We start from the raw sequence: 20,646 nt of genomic DNA on the forward strand, positions 1-20,646 counted from the left end.
TCACTGCTGTGCGTGAGTAATTTCATCGTAGGCTTGCTGGACGGTGATGGGTTGGATGAGATTTATCATGTAATCGAGTTAGTTTTGTTAGGGTTTGATCCCTAGTATCCACTATGTTCTGAGATTGATGTTGCTATGACTTTGCTATGCTTAATGCTTGTCACTAGGGCCCAAGTGCCATGATTTCAGATCTGAACCTATTATGTTTTCATCAATATATGAGAGTTCTTGATCCTATCTTGCAAGTCTATAGTCACCTATTATGTGTTATGATCCGTTAACCCTAAAGTGACAATAATCGGGATACTTACCGGTGATGACCGTAGTTTGAGGAGTTCATGTATTCATTATGTGTTAATGCTTTGGTCCGGTACTCTATTAAAAGGAGGCCTTAATATCCCTTAGTTTCCGCTAGGACCCCGCTGCCATGGGAGGGTAGGACAAAAGATGTCATGCAAGTTCTTTTCCATAAGCACGTATGACTATATTCGGAATACATGCCTACATTACATTGATGAATTGGAGCTAGTTCTGTGTCACCCTAGGTTATGACTGTTACATGATGAACCGCATCCAGCATAATTCTCCATCACTGATCCATTGCCTACAAGCTTTCCATATATTGTTCTTCGCTTATTTACTTTTCCATTGCTATTGCTATCATCACTACAAAATACCAAAAACATTACTTTTTCTACCGTTACCTTTTGCTACCGTTACCACTACTATCATATTACTTTTCTACTAAATACTTTGCTGCAGATATTAAGTTTCCAGGTGTGGTTGAATTGACAACTCAGCTGCTAATACTTGAGAATATTCTTTGGCTCCCCTTGTGTCGAATCAATAAATTTGGGTTGAATACTCTACCCTCGAAAACTGTTGCGATCCCCTATACTTGTGGGTTATCAACACTATTTTCTGGTGCTCTTGCCGGGGAGCATAGCTCTATTCTTTGTGTCACTTGGCATTTATATCTGCTTATCATTATGAAGAACTTGAGAGATCCAAAAACCAAGATTTATCCCTCAACTACGAGGGGAGGTAAGGAACTGCCATCTAGCTCTACAGTTGATTCACCTTCTGTTTTGAGTAAGCTTGCGACACCTAAACCTACTTCTGCTATTCGTTCTAATATGTCGCATGTTGTTGATGATGCCACTTCTGCTATGCATGATACTTATGATGAAACTACTTCTATGCTTGCTACTACTGTGCCACTTAGTGAATTTCTTGATGAACAACTTGCTAGGGTTAGAGAAAGTGAAAATATTGAATCTGGTAATATTGATGAAAGTGAGGATGAAGACTCTTCCCCTAATAAATATGAATCACCTCTTATTCCTGAGGGTTATGTTTTTGAAAAAGAAGCTGCTTTAGCTATTTTAGCTTGCAAAGATACATACGAGCTCAAGAGGTTATTAGCTAAATGGAAGCAGCAATCTCTTAATGCTAGAATGAAACCTGACGCTGCTTTTGCTACTTCACCTATCTGTGTTACTAATAAGGATTATGAATTCTCAGTTGATCCTGATATAATTACTTTGGTTGAATCTGATCCTTTTCATGGTTATGAATCTGAAACTGTTGTGGCACATCTTACTAAATTAAATGATATAGCCACCCTGTTCACTAATGATGAGAGAACTCGCTACTTTTATATCCTTAAAATATTTCCGTTCTCATTAAAGGGTGATGCTAAGATATTGGTTAATTCTCTTGATCCTGGTTGTATGCGTAGTCCCCAGGATTTGATTTATTACTTATCTGCTAAATATTTCCCTGCTCATAAGAAACAAGCTGATTTAAGGGATATATATAATTTTGTGCAAATTGAAGAAGAGAGTCTCCCACAAGCTTGGGGGAGGCTTCTCAAGTTACTTAATGCTTTGCCTGATCACCCTCTTAATAAAAATGAAATACTTGATATCTTTTATAATGGACTAACCGATGCTTCCAGAGATTACCTGTATAGTTGTGTTGGTTCTGTTTTCAGGGAAAGAACACCGGATGAAGCTGAAATTCTATCGAATAATATGTTGACAAATGAAAATAATTGGACACTTCCTGAGCCTATTCCTAAACCAACTCTGAAGAAGAGAGGTGTTCTATTTCTCAGTCCTGAAGATATGCAAGAGGCAAAGAAATCTATGAAAGAAAAAGGTATTAAAGCCGAAGATGTTAAGAATTTACCTCCTATTGAAGAAATACACGGTCTTAATTTACCTCCTGTTGAAGAAACTCATGGTCTTGATAACCTGACACAGGTAGTAAAGGAAAATTCTCTCTATAGATATGATAAAGCTGAAATCCCATTTACTAAGTTTGCTAGCCCATGCTTAGATGAGTTTGATAAATTTATGGTTAAGCAAGAAGACTTCAATGCTTATTTTGGTAGACAATTGAAATACAATTCAAATATGCTTGAACACTTGGGTGATTATATGGCTAATGTTAAAGGTGAACTTAAACTTATTAGTAAACATGCTTCTATGGTTACCACTCAAGTAGAACAAGTACTTAAAGCTCGAAATGATTTGCTCAATGAATTGAATAGTAATAATAATGATTATGCTGTTAGAGTGGCTACTAGAACTGGTAGAATGACTCAGGAACCTTTGTATCCTGAAGGCCATCCTAAGAGAAATGAGCAAGATTCTCAGCGAAATAATATAGATGCACCTAGTCCTTCTAAAAGGAAGAAAAAGAAAAATGATAGGACTTTGCATGCTTCTAGTGAACCTATTGCTTAACCACCTGAGAATCCAAATGATATTTCTATTTCTGGTGCTGAAACACAAGCTGGTAATGAACCTGAAACTAGTGATAATGTTAATTATAATGTTCATGATGATGCTCAACCTAGTAATGATAATGATATAGAAATTGAACCTGCTGTTGATCTTGATAACCCACAATCAAAGAATCAATGTTATGATAAGAAAGACTTTGTTGCTAGGAAACATGGTAAAGAAAGAGAACCATTGGTTCATAAACCCATGCCTTTTCCTCCCAAACCATCCAAGAAAAAGGATGATGAGGATTTTGAGCGCTTTGCTGAAATGATTAGACCTATCTTTTTGCATATGCGATTAACTGATATGCTTAAAATGAATCCTTATGCTAAGTACATGAAAGAAATTGTTACAAATAAGAGAAAGATACCAGAAGCTGAAATTTCCACCATGCTTGCTAATTATACTTTTAAAGGTGGAATACCAAAGAAACTTGGAGATCCAGGAGTACCCACTATACCATGCTCCATTAAAAGAAACTATGTTAAAACTGCTTTATGTGATCTTGGAGCCGGTGTTAGTGTTATGCCTCTCTCTTTATATCATAGACTTGATTTGAATAAGTTGACACCTACTGAAATATCTTTGCAAATGGCTGATAAATCAACTGCTATACCTGTCGGTATTTGTGAGGATGTGCCTATTGTAGTTGCAAACGTTACTATTTTAACGGATTTTGTTATTCTTGATATTCCCGAGGACGATAGTATGTCTATTATTCTTGGAAGACCCTTTTTGAATACTGCAGGGGTTGTTATTGATTGCACTAAAGGCAATGTCACTTTTCATGTTAATGGTAATGAGCATATGGTACACTTTCCGAGGAAACAACCTCAAGTTCATAGTGTCAACTCTATTGGAAAAATTCCATCAATTATATTTGGAGGTTTTGAATTTCCTCTTCCTATTGTCAAGAAGAAATATGACATTCTTATTATTGGGGATGTGCATATCCCCGTTGAGGTAACATAGTGTTATTCGAAATTTCTCCGGTTCCTTGTTATTCGGAATGAGTTCGTTAACAAGACTTGATCAACCTTGTTAGTGGATTCCTTTTGATGATCATGAGATGGATGAAACTAGAAGGCACAACTCTCTGTACCCTCCTTTTACTTTCTGTTATTTATATAAAATAAAATAAAAATAAATATTTTCCTTCTGTTATCTGAATTATCCGTGCAATATAAAAATAACCCGAAAATAAAAGTTCTCCAAATGCCCTGAAATTTAAATATGATTTTTTCTGGAATATTTGAGAATATTTGGCACAGAGAACACAGCAGGAGGTGCATCCACTTGGCCACAAGGGTGGAGGGCGCGCCCTACCCCCTGGGCGCGCCCCCTACCTCGTGGGCCCATGGTGGCCCTCCTCCACTTATTCCTGCACCCACACACTCCTTCTTCCTCCCACAAACACGAATATCCAGCTCAAGCACGAGTTCTAGCTCATTTTGCTGCGATTTTTGATCTCCTTGCTCAAAGGACCTCTCACAAAACTGCTTGGGGAGATTGTTCCTTGGTATGTGACTCCTCCATTGGTCCAATTAGTTGTTGTTCTAGTGCTTTATTCATTGCAAATTTTTGCTGCTTAGGTGACCCCGTTCTTGAGCTTGCATGTCAAATTTATATGGTCAAAAGTAGTATTGATGCATGATATAGGCTCTAGGCACTTGTAGGAGTAGTTGCTATCAATTTTATTGAGTTTGGTTCACTTTTATTTTGAAGTTACTAAAAATTTCAGAAATTTTTCAAAGGAAGAAATATGCTTAGGAAAATGTACCAAGGTGGTTCTTCAAGGAAGCAAGGACCCAGACTTGCAATGTGTGATGCTGATGAAGAACCACCAACAGACGCTCCAGTGCGTCCTTGTGAATGGCCTTCGGAAAACTTTATGGCTCGAGAGGGAATTAAGGAAGAATTTAACGCATATTTGCGTAACGCTGATCTTGTGAGCTTCGAGGAAGAAAGGTGCCGCCAGTATCACTATCTCACTAGTTCCTTTGTGAGGAGGTTTGAATTTTCATCTTCACGTAATTCTCCAACTGTCCTGTTTGATCTTTATGGAAATTCTTACACTATGGACTTAGAGGATTTTACCACTGCTTGCAAACTTCCACAATGGGGTAGTGTCAGGGAACCTCGCAAATCTGAATTTAGAGATTTTCTTGCTAGTATAACTGTGGGGGAATCTAGAGATATAACTCAAGCTACCATAGGGAGCATTCACTTTCCTAGTATACATTATTTTGCTCTCTTCATAGGTAGATGCATTAATGGTAAAGATGAGGCATGTCACATGTGTGTGCCTGACCTCAGTATTCTTAGGAGTGCTGTGTTAGGAGATAAATCTTATAATTTGGGAGCCATTGTTGCACGTAGGTTGCATCTTAATAGATTTAATGGAGATTTCTTTGGTGCAATTTATGCAACCCGCTTAAATGATTTTCTTGGTGTAACCATACGTGAAGATGATATTGAGTTGCCTCCTGCTTATTTGGATTATGAGGCTATGGTTCACCACCAGTTTGTCGAGAGGAATGAATCACCTCTCCAGTATCGCTTAATCTTTGACATACGCAGTGCTGTCCGTATTACTCTCCCTGCTCCTGCCTTCTTCGATTATCAGGCAAAAGGAAGATATGTTATTACCAGAGAGGAGGCAGATGAGTACGAGAGGAGGGCAGAGGCAGCTCGCCGCCATGCTGCAGCTCAGGAGGCGATAGCCGCTGCATCTCAGTACGACCCCAACTATTACTATGGATATCCGCCAGGCCAGCCGTGGCCATAGACCAACTTAGGCCAAAAGCCTAAGCTTGGGGGAGTACGTATTTCCCACCGACATTACATTTATGTTCACACACTCATTGCTAGATGTCGGTGCTTGTACTTTTTCATTGTATCATCCATGCTAGTTTATTTTCCTTTTTATGCTTTCTTCTTGTGTGTTTAATAACCCTTAAGAAAAAACAAAAAAATTAGTTGTATCTTTTAATTAGTTTACTTTCCATGCTTGTAGTAGTAATTAAAAAGAAAACCCAAAAAGATTTCCTGTTCTTCTTTTGCTTGTTGGGAGCTTTCCCGTGTAAATAGTTTTATTTCTTTTCTGTTCTCTGGGGGTGGATAGGGGAAGACCATAATTAAATTGTTGAAGCGGCTCTTATATGCATTATTGTTGATCTGACAAAAGAGCCCATATTGCCTTGTCTTCTCCTGTTTATTGAATGCTTGCAGATTCCAACTTAGTCCAATGCATGTGCACTCTTATTATTATCCACATCATTCGGTCGTGCAAGTGAAAGGCAATAATGATGATTATATGATGGACTGATTGAGATGAGAAAGCTGGTATGAACTCGACCTCTCTGGTTTTTGTAAATATGATTAGTTCATCATTCCTGATTCAGCCTATTATGAATAAACATGTTTGCAATGACAACTAGAGATCGTAGTTTCTTGTGACATGCTTGATTAGCTAGGAGCTTATAAGGTTTACCTTGCGTGCCAACATGCTATTAAAATGGTTGTGATGTGGTATGATAGGGTGGTATCCTCCTCTGAATGATTTAAGTGACTTGACTTGGCGCATGTTCATGCATGTAGTTGAAACAAAATCAACATAGCCTTCACGATATTTATGTTCATGGTGGATTATATCCTACTCATGCTTGCATTCGGTGTTGATTAATTTTAATGCATGTTCATGACTGTTGTCGTTCTCTAGCTGGTCGCTTCCCAGTCTTTTGGTAGCCATAAACCCCAAAGTTATTCCATATGAGTCCACCATACCTACCTATATACGGTATCTACCTGCCGTTCCTAGTAAATTTGTATGTGCCAAACTCTAAACCTTCAAATAAATATCCTGTTTTGTATGCTCTAGCTCATGTATCAACTAGAGTTGTCCATATCTCCCATGTTAGGCGGGGTATTCTCAAGAGGAGTGGACTCCGCTCCTCACTCACGAGAAAATGGCTGGTCACCGGGATGCCCAGTCCCATGCTTTATCCAAATCAAATCAAAATAATTACAAACAAAACTCCCCTTGGGACTCTTGTTAGTTGGAGGCACTTGTTGTTTCGAGCAAGCCATGGATTGATGCTTGTTGGTGGAGGGGGAGTATAAACTTTACCATTCTGCTTGGGTACCGCCTATAATGTGTGTAGCATGCATGGAAGATATTGCCATCTCTTGGTTGTTATATTGACAATGAAAGTATACCGCTCAAAATATTATTCACCTCTATTTCAAAACCGAGCTCTGGCACCTCTACAAATCCCTACTTCCCTTTGCGAAGGGCCAATCTATTTACTTTTATGTTGAGTCATCATCCTCTTATTAAAAAGCACCAGTTGGAGAGCACCGTTGTCATTTGCATTCATTACTGTTAGTTTACATTGAGTATGACTTGACTGGATCTCTTTTACCATGAATTACAATGTCTAGTCAGTCCTTGATCTTTAAAGGTGCTCTGCATTTATGTTTTGCGGTCTCAGAAAGGGCTAGCGAGATACCATCTTGTTATATCATATTATGATTGTTTTGAGAAAGTGTTGTCATCCGAGATTTATTATTATTGCTCGCTAGTTGATTATGCCATTGATATAAGTAAACATGAGACCTATGCGTTATTGTGAATATGGTTAGTTCATAATCTTTGCTGAAAACTTGAATGCTGGCTTGACATATTTACAACAACAAGAGCAAACAGAGTTTGTAAAAGTTTTTCTTTATCACTTTCAGTTTGTCAACTGAATTGCTTGAGGACAAGCAACTGTTTAAGCTTGGGGGAGTTGATACGTGTCCGTCGTATCTACTTTTCCAAACACTTTTACCCTTGTTTTGGATTCTAACTAGTATGATTTGAATGGAACTAACCCGGACTGACGCTGTTTTCAGCAGAATTACCATGGTGTATTTATGTGCAGAAACAAAAGTTCTCGGAATGACCTGAAACTTCACGGAACATCTTTTCGGAAATACTAAAAAATCTTTGCAAAAGATGAAGACAAGGGGGCCTACACCCTAGCCACGAGGGTGGGGGAGCGGCTGCTCCCCTAGGACGCAAAAGAAAACAATTCGCTTCATTCAATCAATCAAACAAGGGCATACAATCGATCTATCTATCGTAAAAGTGCTCGGACTACTATATTTACAAGGTGGACTACTACTACTACTGATGGGGTGGTCTACTAGAAATATTCTTCGGTTGCAGACTCCATGATATCTGCTCCAGCTTCATCAACATAGTCATCATCGCTATCATCTGGATCCGAGTCGGTGTCGTCGATGATGATGTAGTCTTCCAGGCGAATTTCCTTGGGTTCTTCGTCTTCTTCTACCGGTGTAGGGCCTCCCATAAATATTCCGATCTTCTTGATCAGATCGCCATTCTTCTCCACTGATACTTCGATTTCCTCTTCATAATCTTCACGTGTAGCCTTGAGTTCTCCCTCCAGTTCCTTGATTCTTGTTCTTGCCTTCTTCAGATCTATCTTGTCGGCGCACATCTGGTTCTCCTGACGTCGAATGTGTTGGTTTAACTCCTAGATAAAAGCTGCAATTGATCTATCCTTCTTGGTGCTGATCATCTCCCAGTGCTCATCTCGGCGCCCACAAATCTGGTAGATAGTATCCTTGAGATCATTGCGGTAAACTTCTCCAATGCATCCCATGGCGATGTGAGCTGCCATGCTCTTTCCTAGACTCCGGGTTGGTGCATCAAAAGAAAACTCTATGGGCTCAGTGACTGGCATGAACGTCCTTCCTGGAACTTGAACTTGAATCATCCAGCGCTCTTCTTCAGGTAGAGTGGCGTTGTAGGTTCCGGTGAAGCTTGGTACTCCTATGTTCAGGTACCTAGTGACTTCCTTCAAGTGACGTCCAAAGGGTGTTTCTTCATCCGGTTGTGTGAACTTGTTCCTTGCATCCGCCATCCTAAAAGAGTAGAAAAGATGAGAGGTCAGAAAGAGAAGAGAGTGAGTAGTGATCTAGGTCTTTAGCTTAGTGGTCGTGTCCTACAGTCAGCGTGTGCTCTGATACCATTTTGTAGCGAAGAGACCTCAAACGGTCCCAATCTCTGTGCTCAGGTGTCATCCCTGGATCAGTAATGCTGACACCACACAGTACTTGAAGGATTTATAACAGAGTAGCAATCACACACTTATTACATCGAGAGTCTCAAAAGAGAACTTATTGCAATAAATATGGCTTAAGGCCATCTAATAACGATAACAGCGGAAGGCTTGGAAGATAAGTGAGTCCATCAACTCCAACGGCATCACTGAGTATAGAACCACGACCTAAAAGCACCTTAATCGTCGTCTAAAAAGTCTGCAACATTAACGTTGCAGTCCGAAACGGGTCAGCACATGGAATATGCTGGCAAAGTAACACATAGAGAGTAATGAAGGAATAAGGCTATACTACATGCATATTTGGCTGGTGGAAAGCTCTATGGTTACAGTTTTGCGTAAAGCCAATTTTTCCCTACTACAAAGGAATAAATTTTATTTAACTATCATGGTAGTTGTTAAATATTGAGAATGGTTGACAGCATTCTCAATCCCAATTAAGCATCATCATTAAACAAAACCCAACAAAATTAATTTTAGAGTAACATGATGAGATTCACATGATAATCCAGGTACTAGATACTCAAGATGTCCATAACCGGGGACACGGCTAACCATGATTAGTTTATACACTCTGCAGAGGTTTGCACACTTTTCCCCACAAGACTCGATCTCCTCCATTTGATTTCTCGCACTACATGGTGTTTGAGAAACGGATGACCGAGACATAGTCTTTCAGAAGCGCTAGCACCTTACGAACGGGTAGACTGTACCAGCCTACACCCCCTACATCTGCTAGTCTACCACTGTAAGAGTTCGCATGACTTAGTCAACTATGCTAGAGCCCATAGTAGCTTGTGGCTGCACACGGAAGTTTCTAGCATGAATAATCTCATGATCCCTTTGAGTCTGGGTGACGGTCCAAAAGAAAACAGGCAATCGCTGGAATACCCAGGTGCCTCAATCCACCCAGATGTGTGTTTAAGTTGCCACCTTAGATAAACCATTAATTTAACAATCTCACATCTGTCATGGATACACTCATCCAATCCACGTCTACTAGCATAGCATGGCATAATAAGCAAACGTAGAAGTAACTCCCAAAGGTTTGGTAATAAACAGGTAATAGGTTCTACCTCAACTACTTCCCAAACCCACAATTTAATTAGGTCCTAATCATGCAATGTGTGAGGATTGATCTAATGCAATAAAACTGGTAGTAGGATGTATGATCAAAGTGTTACTTGCCTTGCTGATGATCCGCAAAACATAGTGATTTGAAGTAGCAAGCGGCGCACTCCGGGTACTCTATCGCAAACAAACAAGCATACAATAAGTACTCATCTAATGCATAGGTAAAACTCGAATAAGAGATCTAACCAGAAAGTTCAACTTAAGAACTCCGGTTGGCAAAAAGAATCAAATCGGACGGAGCAACGAAAGACAAACGGTAAAAGAAACAGGCTTTGTTTACTATTCTGTATCTAGGGCAATTTTTATAGTGGCAAAATCTTGTTTGATTTGGTTAAACGGAAAGAGGGTTTCGAGACGAAACTCCAGGCGCTTGAATCGCCTGATTCCGATAAACGAGCGAAAAATTAAACTAAAACAAAAATCAAATCAGAAATCGCGATCAGAAAAATCGTGGATTTAATCCGAGAAAAAGAAAAATGACGAACAAATTAACGAACAAACGTTCGTTATCTGGACCTAAACGAAGAACGCGTTCGTTAAAACGAACGATCGAGCGAACGCTTGCTAATTAAATAAACTGGAAAACTGATCTATTTAAAAAAAAACAAACTAAAAAACCGAACGAACCGACGGAAAACCGATCGGTTTAAAAATAACCGGCGGCGGCTCGGGCGGCGGCACGCTAGGGCGGCGGCGGGGGGCTAGAGGCGGCTAGGGTTTCGGTGGGGGTGGCGGCCGGGCCTCCCGGCTATTTAAAGTCGGCCGGGCCGGGTGTCCAGGTCGGACACGGCCCGGTAAGTCGGTTGCGCGTTTTTTTTAAATAGTTATGCTCAGAAAAAAAACAAAAGGAATACTAAACGGACTCCAAAAATCCAGAAATAAATTTTCCCGGGCTTCTAAAATCAAGCCGCACAGGATGAACATTTATTTGGGGCCTAAATGCAATTTTGAAAAACGCACATTTTTTCTAAATTGAAATAACATAGCAAATAAAACCAAAACAAAATCTTATTTGATTTTTTATTAAATCCTCAATATTTCTTTATTTTGGGAAAGTCATTTTATTCCCTCTCTCATATTTTGATAATAGAAATAATTGAAGATAAAATAAATAAAATCAAATGATCCTATTTTCAAAATTTGAGAAACTCAAATATGAAAATAACGAAATCCCCAACTCTCTCCGAGGGTCCTTGAGTTGCGTAGAATTTTCTAGGATCAACCAAAATGCAATAAAATATGATATGCAATGATGATCTAGTGTATAACATTCCAAATTGAAAATTTGGGATGTTACAAACCTACCCCCCTTAAGATGAATCTCGCCCTCGAGATTCGGGTTGGCTAGAAAATAGGTGAGGGTGGTCCTTCAGCAATTCTTCCTCTCGCTCCCAGGTGGCTTCATCCTCCGTGTGGTGGCTCCACTGAACTTTGCAAAACTTGATAACCTTGCTGCGGGTGACTTGACTAGCATACTCTAGAATCTTAACTGGTTTCTCCTCATAGGTCAAATCACTGTCCAACTGAATCGCTTCCAGTGGCACTGTATCTCTCAGTGGTATATCAGCCATCTATGCGTGGCACTTCTTCAACTGGGAAATGTGGAAAACGTCGTGAACTCCTGATAATCCTTCAGGCAATTCCAACTTGTAAGAAACTTCTCCCATACGCTCCAAAACTTTGTATGGTCCCACAAAACATGGCGCTAACTTTCCCTTAACTCCAAAGCGCTTAACTCCTCGAAGTGGAGATACTCGAAGATAAACTCGGTCTCCGACTTCGTAAACTGTCTCCTTGCGTTTAGAATCTGCGTAGCTCTTCTGCCTGGATTGAACTACCTTAAGCCTATCGCGAATCAATTTCACTTTCTGCTCAGACTCCTTAATCAGATCCAGTCCAAACAACTGGCGGTCTCCAACTTCATCCCATGACAATGGGGTCCTGCACCTCCTTCCGTACAAGGCTTCGAAAGGGGCCATCTTCAAACTGGATTGATAATTGTTGTTGTAAGAGAACTCTGCATATGGCAAATTCTCGTCCCAACTAGATCCATAATCTAGCACACAAGCTCTCAGCATATCCTCCAAAATCTGGTTGACTCTCTCGGTCTGTCCATCTGTCTGCGGATGGAAAGCTGTACCAAATTCTAGTCTGGTACCCAAAGTTTAGTGCAACTGATTCCAGAACTTTGAGGTGAATTGGGTTCCTCTATCTGATACAATGCTCCTTGGAACTCCGTGCAGACATACGATCATGGTCATGTATATCTTTGCCAACTTTGCACTGGTATAGGTAGTCTTTACTGGAATGAAATGAGCTACCTTTGTCAAACGATCGACTACAACCCAAATCGAATCATAGTCTGAACGAGTTCTGGGTAAACCCGTAATAAAATCCATGCCTAACTTATCCCACTTCCATTCGGGTATCGGCAATGGCTGTAGCAATCCTTCTGGCTTCTGATGCTCTGCCTTTACTCTTTGACATACAACACAAACTGCTACATACTCCACAATATCCTTCTTCATTCCGGTCCACCAGAAAATATCCTTTAAATCCAGATACATCTTGGTATTTCCTGGGTGAATCGAATAGGGTGAATCATGGGCCTCTTGCAGAATTAACTACCTGATCTCCAAATCATTTGGCACATAAACACGGTCTTCAAAGCATAAGGTATCGTGCTCATCTTCACGAAATCCCGTAGCTTTTCCTTTGCTCATTTTCTCCTTTATAGAGGCAATCTCCTTGCCAGTCTTCTGGGCGTCTCTGATCTTATCCATCAAAGTAGACTGAATCTCCAATGCTGCTACATAGCCTCTCGGAACTATTTCCAAACATAGCTCACGAAGATTTTCTGCTAACTCCCTTGGTAAATCTCCCATCATTAAGGTGTTGACATGACTTTTACGGCTCAGTGCATCGGCTACTACGTTAGCCTTTCCGGGGTGATAGTGCAATCTCATATCATAATCCTTGATGAGCTCCAACCATCTCCTTTGTCTGAGGTTCAACTCCTTCTGCGTGAAAATATACTTCAAACTCTTGTGATCCGTGTACACCTCACAATGGTTTCCAATGAGAAAGTGTCTCCAGGTTTTCAATGCATGCACTACGGCTACTAACTCCAAATCATGCGTAGCATAATTTAACTCATGAGGCTTAAGCTGTCGTGAGGCATATGAAACAACTCTTCCTTCCTGCATAAGCACTGCTCCAAGTCCTCGACGTGAAGCGTCGCAATACACCTCATAATCCTTGGTCTGATCTGGCAAAATCAACACGGGTGATGTAACCAAACGTTTCTTCAACTCCTGGAAACTGGCCTCACATTCCTCAGTCCATATGAACTTGGTATCCTTCTTCAACAACTCCGTCATAGGCTTCGCAATCTTTGAGAAATTCTCAATAAACCTCCGGTAGTATCCTGCAAGTCCAAGGAAACTCCGGATCTCTCCAACTGTTGTTGGGGCTTCCCAATTTGTCACGGTGTCAACCTTAGTGGGATCTACTGCTATACCTTCTCCACATATAACGTGTCCGAGAAATCCAACTTCCTTCAACCAAAACTCACATTTGCTAAACTTGGCATATAATTGATGTTCTCTCAGCTTTCCAAGAACCAAACGCAAATGCTCCTTATGCTCCTCTTCATTCTTCGAGTAAACCAGGATATCATCAATGAACACTACGACGAACTTATCCAAAAATTCCATAAACACTTTGTTCATCATGTTCATAAAATATGCAGGTGCGTTAGTCAGACCAAATGACATAACGGTATGATCGTACAGCCCATACGTAGTGGTAAAAGCCGTCTTAGGTATATCCTGTTCTCGAATCTTCAACTGGTGGTATCCTGATCGCAGATCGATCTTGGAAAATACCTTAGCTCCTTGCAATCAATCAAACAGATCATTGATCATCGGTAGTGGGTACTTGTTCTTGATGGTTACTTCATTCAATCCCCGATAATCAACAGCCATCCTTAACGATCCATCCTTCTTCTCCACTAGAAGTACTGGCGATCCCCAAGGTGAAGAACTTGGGCGAATATATCCTTTATCCAGTAACTCCTTAATCTACTTCTTAATCTTCACCAAATCCTTTGCGGGCATCCTATATGGTCTCTTAGATATTGGCCCTGTGCCTAGGCAAAGCTCAATCAAAAACTCAATATCTCTATCCGGTGGCATGTCTGGCAACTCTTCTGGAAATACATCAGGGAAATCTTTCACCACTGGGACTTCCTCCTGCACAACTCCTATTAAACAATTTACTTGAGTCCTTTTCGGCACATGCCCGGTTACATACTTGATCCTTCTCCCTTCTGGCGTGGTAAGCAAAATTGACTTGCTGGCACATTCTATATTTCCTTCATACTTTGATAACCAATCCATGCCTAATATCACATCCAATCCTTGAGATTCCAATACTATTAGGTCTGAGGGAAAAACGTAGTTACTCCTTAATGGTAACCGATCACACCATAGACTGGCCATATACTCTGCTCCAGGCGAGGTTACTAACATGGGTGATCTAAGGGCTTGGGTTGGTAGTTTATACTTATCCACAAATCCCCTTGACATGTATGAATGCGATGCACCAGTATCAAAAAGAACGAGTGCAGTAAATTACTTAACCAAAAACTTACCGAATACGGCATCCGGCTGCTCTTCAACCTCCTCCACATTAGCATGGTTCACCTGTCCCCTATTGAAAGGGTTCGGCTTCTTCCCAGAGCTTCCATTGCCATTTCCATTCTGGGATTCAGGACATTCATTGGCATAATGTCCGGTCTTCTGGCACTTAAAGCAAGTGGCTTGGCTTAGGTCTCTCTTGGCTGGGGTCGATGGGTTGGTGCGGTTCTGGCCATTGCTTCCTCCATTCCCATTACCATTCTTGGTGCCATTGTGATTGTGCAAGCTACCTCCTCCATGGGTATGCTGAAAACGTCCTCCCCGTCTAGGGGTAAAACATGGCTTCTGCTGAGCTCCTGTATTGTACTTCCCTTGTCCATACTTCCTCTTGCGATTCTCAATCTGCTGCTGCTTCCCTTCAATCATGAGAGCATGATCTACCAACTCCTGGTAGTTGTTGAAGGTTGCTACCATCAACTGCATGCTCAACTCATCATTCAGTCCTTCCAGAAACTTCTCCTGCTTAGCTACATCCGTAGCAACGTCATCTGGGGCATAACATGCTAGCTTACTAAAGTCCTCCACATACTGGCTAATTGTCCGTCCTCCTTGGCGCAAGTTGCGAAACTCTCGCTTCTTCATGGACATAGCTCCTGCTGAAACATGGGCAGTACGAAAAGCCTGCTAAAACTGATCCCACGTGACAGTGTCGACAGGGAAAGTGGCTGTGAAATTTTCCCACCATGATGATGCGGGTCCTTCAAGCTGATGTGCGGCAAACTTCACCTTTTCCGCATCTGTGCATCCTGCTGTGGTCAACTCCCTTGCAGTCTTACGGAGCCAATCATCTGCTACTATCGGCTCGGTGCTACTGGAAAGCACCGGCGGATTCAGCCTAAGAAAACGGGCTAAGTGATCAACAGGTGGTGGTGGTGGTGGTGGGTTGTTGTTGTTGTTCCCCTGATTTTGATTCTGGACTAGCAACTGCATCAATGTGTTCTGCTGCTGAATCAACAGGGTGAGCTCCGATGGGAAGGTAAATCCGGGGTCATGTCTCGGAGGCATCTGAGGGTTTAGAAAATATGAGATTTAAGAATAGAGGGGTCTAAAGAGAAAACACTACCCATATGCACATGAGGCAAAAGCAAACAATTCACTTCATTCAATCAATCAAACAAGGGCATACAATCGATCTATCTATCGTAAAAGTGCTCGGACTACTATATTTACATGGTGGACTACTACTACTGATGGGGTGGTCTACTAGAAATATTCTTCGGTTGCAGACTCCATGATATCTGCTCCAGCTTCATCAACATAGTCATCATCGCTATCATCTGGATCCGAGTCGGTGTCGTCGATGATGATGTAGTCTTCCAGGCGAATTTCCTTGGGTTCTTCGTCTTCTTCTACCGGTGTAGGGCCTCCCATAAATATTCCGATCTTCTTGATCAGATCGCCATTCTTCTCCACTGATACTTCGATTTCCTCTTCATAATCTTCACGTGTAGCCTTGAGTTCTCCCTCCAGTTCCTTGATTCTTGTTCTTGCCTTCTTCAGATCTATCTTGTCGGCGCACATCTGGTTCTCCTGACGTCGAATGTGTTGGTTTAACTCCTAGATAAAAGCTGCAATTGATCTATCCTTCTTGGTGCTGATCATCTCCCAGTGCTCATCTCGGCGCCCACAAATCTGGTAGATAGTATCCTTGAGATCATTGCGGTAAACTTCTCCAATGCATCCCATGGCGATGTGAGCTGCCATGCTCTTTCCTAGACTCCGGGTTGGTGCATCAAAAGAAAACTCTATGGGCTCAGTGACTGGCATGAACGTCCTTCCTGGAACTTGAACTTGAATCATCCAGCGCTCTTCTTCAGGTAGAGTGGCGTTGTAGGTTCCGGTGAAGCTTGGTACTCCTATGTTCAGGTACCTAGTGACTTCCTTCAAGTGACGTCCAAAGGGTGTTTCTTCATCCGGTTGTGTGAACTTGTTCCTTGCATCCGCCATCCTAAAAGAGTAGAAAAGATGAGAGGTCAGAAAGAGAAGAGAGTGAGTAGTGATCTAGGTCTTTAGCTTAGTGGTCGTGTCCTACAGTCAGCGTGTGCTCTGATACCATTTTGTAGCGAAGAGACCTCAAACGGTCCAATCTCTGTGCTCAGGTGTCATCCCTGGATCAGTAATGCTGACACCACACAGTACTTGAAGGATTTATAACAGAGTAGCAATCACACACTTATTACATCGAGAGTCTCAAAAGAGAACTTATTACAATAAATATGGCTTAAGGCCATCTAATAACGATAACAGCGGAAGGCTTGGAAGATAAGTGAGTCCATCAACTCCAACAGCATCACTGAGTATAGAACCACGACCTATTAGCACCTTAATCGTCTTCTGGAAAGTCTGCAACATTAACGTTGCAGTCCGAAACAGGTCAGCACATGGAATATGCTGGCAAAGTAACACATAGAGAGTAATGAAGGAATAAGGCTATACTACATGCATATTTGGCTGGTGGAAAGCTCTATGGTTACAGTTTTGCGTAAAGCCAAATTTTCCCTGCTGCAAAGGAATAAATTTTATTTAACTATCATGGTAGTTGTTAAACATTGAGAATGGTTGACAGCATTCTCAATCCCAATTAAGCATCATCATTAAACAAAACCCAACAAAATTAATTTTAGAGTAACATGATGATATTCACATGATAATCCAGGTACTAGATACTCAAGATGTCCATAACCAGGGACACGGCTAACCATGATTAGTTTATACACTCTGCAGAGGTTTGCGCACTTTTCCCCACAAGACTCGATCTCCTCCGTTTGATTTCTCGCACTACATGGTGTTTGAGAAACGGATGACCGAGACAGTCTTTTAGAAGCGCTAGCACCTTACGAACGGGTAGACCGTACCAACCTACATCCCCTAGTCTACCACTATAAGAGTTTGCATGACTTAGTCAACTATGCTAGAGCCCATAGTAGCTTGTGGCTGCACACGGAAGTTTCTAGCATGAATAATCTCATGATCCCTTTGAGCTTGGGTGACGGTCCAAAAGAAAACAGGCAATCGCTGGAATACTCAGGTGCCTCAATCCACCCATATGTGTGTTTAAGTTGCCACCTTAGATAAACCATTAATTTAACAATCTCACATCTGTCATGGATACACTCACCCAATCCACGTCTACTAGCATAGCATGGCATAATAAGCAAACGTAGAAGTAACTCCCAAAGGTTTGGTAATAAACAGGTAATAGGTTCTACCTCAACTACTTCCCAAACCCACAATTTAATTAGGTCCTAATCATGCAATGTGTGAGGATTGATCTAATGCAATAAAACTGGGTAGTAGGAGGTATGATCAAAGTGTTACTTGCCTTGCTGATGATCCGCAAAACCTAGCGATTCGAAGTAGCAAGCGGCGTACTTCGGGTACTCTATCGCAAACAAACAAGCATACAATAAGTACTCATCTAATGCACAGGTAAGACTCGAATAAGAGATCTAACCAGAAAGTTCAACTTAAGAACTCCGGTTGGCAAAAAGATTCAAATCGGACGGAGCAACGAAAGACAAATGGTAAAAGAAACAGGCTTCGTTTACTATTCTGGATCTAGGGCAATTTTTACAGTGGCAAAAACTTGTTTGAGTTGGTTAAACGGAAAGAGGGTTTCGAGACGAAACTCCAGGCGCTTGAATCGCCTGATTCCGATATACGAGCGAAAAATTAAACTAAAACAAAAATCGCGATCAGAAAAATCGCGGATTTAATCCGAGAAAAAGGAAAACGACGAACAGATTAACGAACAAACATTCGTTATCTAGACCTAAATGAAGAACGCGTTCGTTCAAACGAACGAACGAGCAAACGCTTGCTAATTAAATAAACCAGAAAACCGATCTATTTAAAAAAACAAACTAAAAAACCGAACGAACCGACAGAAAACCGATCGGTTTAAAAATAACCGACGGCGAGATCTACCTCCGGCGGCGGCGGCGCTGGCGGCGGCGTGCTAGGGCGGCGGCGGCGGGCTAGAGGCAGCTATGGTTTTCGGTGGGGGTGGCGGCTGGGCTTCCCGGCTATTTAAAGCGGGCCGGGCCGGGTGTCCAGGTCGGACACGGCCCGCTAAGTCGGTTGCGCGTTTTTTTAAAATAGTTACGCTCAGAAAAAAACAAAAGGAATACTAAATGGACTCCAAAAATCCCGAAATAAATTTTCCCCGGCTTCTAAAATCAAGTCGCACAGGATGAATATTTATTTGGGGCCTAAATGCAATTTTGAAAAACACACATTTTTCCTAAATTCAAATAAAATAGCAAATAAAACCAAAATAAAATCTTATTTGATTTTTTTATTAAATCCTCAATATTTCTTTATTTTGGGAAAGTCATTTTATTCCCTCTCTCATATTTTGATAATAGAAATAATTGAAGATAAAATAAATAAAATCAAATGATCCTATTTTCAAAATTTGAGAAACTCAAATATGAAAATAACGAAATCCCCAACTCTCTCCGAGGGTCCTTGAGTTGCGTAGAATTTTCTAGGATCAACCAAAATGCAATAAAATATGATATGCAATGATGATCTAGTGTATAACATTCCAAATTGAAAATTTGGGAAATGCCGGGTGCGGGATCTACAACCGGCGTCGCCGCTGGCGGGAGCCTCATCTTCTTGGCGCTAGGGCCAGCCGACTCCATTTTCCTTGTGGGCGTCGCGCCGAGCTCACGGGTTTGAGCAGAGTAGCGAGAGACGAGCCTAGTGGCAGCGCGAGTGGGGAAGTAGGAGGGCTGGGGTTTTCTGTGGGAGTGGAAGAAGAGGAGCGGGCGTTTTCTGTATGAGTGAGGAAGAAGGTGAGCGTTTTTTTGGAAGAGTGAGGAAGATGGGGAGCGAGGGGAATTGGGGCAAGACGGAAGCGTAAGTGGAAGCGAGGAGGAAGGAGGGTTTTCCTGGGATCCCCCCTCTTCAAGAAATATGGGCTTCTCCTCGCAAAAAACTAAAATAAATGGGCTTTAAGATGGATAGGCTTTTGTATCGGCCCAGTCGGTTGCCCGTGTTTTGTACTGGAGGGCCTTGTGCTAGAGGGAGCCTGAGACACTCTCTAGCTTATTGCCCGTTCGAAAGAAAAATAGAGACGCCTCCAGCTTATGGCTACTCATCGGTAACCTTTTTCAACTTGGCATCCACCAAATTAGAGGATGTGATACTGGATGCAGACACTCACACTGGTCACGTAGCGCGGCAAAGTGAGGTGTCAAATAATAGGCCTACAATGTACTTACTAGATTGTGAAGGTTCACAGGCTAGTCAACATTTACATTAAACTAAGCTTCAGAAGATACGGTATGCATACTAACATTTAGAAGAACAAAAGTTCAGCATGTTTATGCATCTCGGTGATTCACCATACTATAACCAATACAAAGCTATGAGAAGGTGTGGAAATAAAGAAAATCGGTCGATGCTTCTCTGCGCAAAGGGCCTCCCTGCACACGCATTAATTTCCTGGGCATGCTTATTTCTTCTCAATGTTGCGAGCACTTTGAGCATGTTGGCAACTCCACAGCTAGCTAGCTGCCTCATCTTGCAATTGATGTTGAAACATTTGCAGCAAACACATGAGGCAATAGAGATGACTCAACATGAGTCCATATTGTGCAGTTCCCCTGAAATCATCTTCATTGTCCTGAATCTGAAAAGATAGGAAAACAATAGCTATACTTAAACGGTGTTGCAAAACAGTAGCACATATCAATAGCTCGGCATGACAAAACATGATCATCTGGATGAAGGGGATACTGACCTGCCTGAGGAAGATTATATATAATTTCATAAGTCCTTGGTTGATTTCCACCTTCGGCTGCACTACTTGTTTGCTACTCCACACATGACAGGATCGTTCTGCACTGCAATCAGCAAGTCAATGTATGAATAAGC

The sequence above is a fragment of the Triticum urartu genome, chromosome 2, assembly GCF_003073215.2.
Source record: "Triticum urartu cultivar G1812 chromosome 2, Tu2.1, whole genome shotgun sequence".
Lineage (NCBI taxonomy): Eukaryota > Viridiplantae > Streptophyta > Magnoliopsida > Poales > Poaceae > Triticum > Triticum urartu.